The sequence below is a fragment of the Notothenia coriiceps genome, unplaced genomic scaffold (genome assembly GCF_000735185.1).
Source record: "Notothenia coriiceps isolate Sejong01 unplaced genomic scaffold, NC01 NC01_scaffold00021834, whole genome shotgun sequence".
Lineage (NCBI taxonomy): Eukaryota > Metazoa > Chordata > Actinopteri > Perciformes > Nototheniidae > Notothenia > Notothenia coriiceps.
This window is the reverse complement of record NW_011354535.1, coordinates 1-2,975: the sequence shown is the minus strand read 5'-3', so window position 1 is coordinate 2,975 and position 2,975 is coordinate 1. Positions and strand designations below refer to the sequence as shown.

Here is a 2,975-nt window from a genome sequence, read left to right as displayed (position 1 = left end):
ACAACACACACACACACACACACACACACACACACACACACACACACACACACACACACACACACACACACACACACACACACACAAACACACACTGATTAATGGGAGCTTGTAAATAGTTACAGCGCCCAGGTGCACGGTGCTGGATCTTCTTTTGTCTACAGCAGCCTTGTGCACATCCCATTCATACTCAACCAATGCTCTCATAAACAACACGCTGCCAAGGTGTCACTTTTTGAAAACTGTCTTTGGATCTAAAAAAATTATTTTCAACAACCAAGGTGAACCCCTGAAGAGGAGCGTTTCACATTTCCTCTCTCTCTCGTCTCCTGTGCTGAAAGTGCTCTGTAAGCCCAGGACGTGAGAAACCCATTCAAAATACACTTGGCAATTTGAAATATGTGTCGCAGTCAATTGGAAAATAAGTACCATGTTCTTATCCCACCTCATGAATTCATGCATGTTACCCTTTTCATTATACTGTACCCAGGGTGTTTTGCGAGAGTTTATGAGTTCTTCAGTGTATTCTATCAAATAGATGGCGTTTAGTTATAAATGTATATTTATTCAGCATACCCATTACATATCTTGTGTTGTTTTCATCCTTGTGTTTTTCGGTGGTGGGTCTAGAGACTTTTAAATAGGGTGGGCTGACAGGGGCACATTTGTAAATTGAGTAAATATGTGTTCAGACTCAAATTCAAAGCCAGGCTTGTTGTGAGGAATCATTTGAGCATTATTACTATTATGGATATAATCGCAATAATTATCAACATCAATTTATATAAAAATTGTATTTTGAAAACACTTTTGACCATATCATCCAGCTTTATTTTAACTACAAATATCCAACGCCATGACTGAGTTTTTGTGTTTCAAGTTGTTTGGTAAATCTTTGCAGTTAATAACCGTCACTTTATCACCGATTTGTGGTCATTTGATTAGCTTTTCAGAAAGAAGCTTCATCATATCAGTTCATTCAGATGCTTTGGTCCAACGGCCCTGATTATAAAAACCTTATGACTGAAGGTCGGGGGGCACCAATCTGTTTCCAGGGGGTTACTGTGCCACCCTATAGAGATGTGCAGGAACAAGTCCTAAAACCCGGAAATTAGTTAAAATTTTTCAACTTCCTGTTCCCACGTCTCCCAGTTAACGTTTTTTTTTAAATGTGTTTTTGATTAGAAGCCGGAAATAAGGACATATAACGGTTCCTCAAATGTGGTTTAAAATACTACAAACATCACCATGCCGAACAATAGTCTTTAGCCTTCTGCTTAGTGATGGTGATGCGAAGCGGTAATGTAGTTTCTTTATAGCCAAGGCATCCTCAAAGTCCGGACTCCGGTCCGGATCCGGACCCAACCACAACTGTCTCTGGACTCAGAGCAAATTATACTTTTCATATGTATTATCTGCGAGACATCGCCACAACGCAACAAGTCAAAATTCTCCGCTATAGAGAGGCGAAGTCCCTCCCCTTCCGGGAGCCTCAATGGGACCCCGGAAGCGGAAAATTATACATTGAAGTCAATGGAGAGAGAAAAGTTATCTTTTGATCCCGTTTGAATTGTGCCACGAATGACACATATGTTTGTCAATCTTAAACAATAATTTCCATGCAAAAAAAGTCACAGTTTGTCGTAAAACTGTTGAAATATAAGACTATATGAAAAATACGCGACTAGAAAGACTACAAATCCCAAATCGCATTCTGGGTCGCGTAAGTGATGTCATAGGCGATAATGCTCCAAGACTGGTGGTTGCAACTCGCAATTAAAGCAAAGAAGAAGAAGAAGATCTCATAACTGATTTATTCCCTCCAATAAATATAAGAGATTGCTCCAATAAATTCACTTTTACAAGATTCCTGTGTGCTTTGTACCAGGTTTTAATCACAAAAATGATCATACCACTTGCTCGTTCTATCGCTTCCCGTCTGGTGAAAGGACCAGGACCAAACATATCAGGTAATATACATGTTTTGCATGGAACATAGTCAAGTTAGCTACATAGCTAGTAGCGTGCACGTTAGTTAGCATTACATTACATTACTTAGCCTTGTCATTTGTATTAGCCTTAACATGAAGTAAACCAAAATGTTAGTCATGATGGTAAGTATTTTGTGAAACATTTGAATAGTAGCCTATCGCCCCCTCCACCAGGTGCTAAGGGGGCGGGAGGTAGGCTAACGCCACATTAGCATCAGCGATCTTTGCTACTTCATGCTATCTGCACAAATGGTTAACATTGAACATTAAAAGATCAGGCAGTTCAGGGAGAGTCGAAGGAAGGCAGGCAGGCAGCTTTGCATGACATTCTTCTGGACGTGTTTCATTGTGATGATAGTGAGAGTGAGTCAATCTGTTTGTTGGAAAGACAGTAGTTCAGTGATTACTGAGAGAAAATTATTAAAAGAGATAATTATTCAGTGTTGTTACTTTAAAGTGTTGTTACTGACCTTTTTCTCTTATTTTCTTTACCTCACCTGTAACTGCTGAGACCCTGAGGAACATGCACACTGGACTGACCTGCTCTGGCAACCTGATTTCCACTGTACGTAATAGTATTTGGTTATGGTATATTATTTATATACATCAAAGGCACAATGCACCCCCCAGAGACACACATGTATTGAGTGTGATATTTTGCATTGGTCATGTGAAATCATCTTTACATACTAGAAAACTGTAGGAGCGGCAACGTGTTTTGAAATTTAATTTTTAATATCCGATAATAAAGTTGATCTGTTTTCTTTATTCTTCTCTCTTCCCAGCTCCATCCATCACCATTCTCTGTTCCTGCAGGTCCTGCTTGCTAATCAATGCTCATTATTTTTTACACAATTACAAATAAAGTCAATGTATTGTATGACATGAAGTTGTGCTTCATTCTGAGTCAATAATAAATTCATTCTGCCTTCAACTGCAAATTATGTGGACTGCACCGACATCCATGTAGCTGCCCCCCAGTAA

At 39.4% G+C, this 2,975-nt stretch overlaps 1 long non-coding RNA gene across 1 annotated transcript; it reads left to right on the top strand.

Moving 5' to 3' along the window:
• Positions 1-1,903: 1,903 nt before the first annotated feature.
• On the top strand, positions 1,904-2,925 carry LOC104953492 (uncharacterized). The gene is made up of 2 exons (XR_799230.1): positions 1,904-2,556; positions 2,777-2,925. It is a non-coding gene; the product is annotated as an uncharacterized lncRNA (long non-coding RNA).
• The last annotated feature ends 50 nt before the right edge of the window (positions 2,926-2,975 follow it).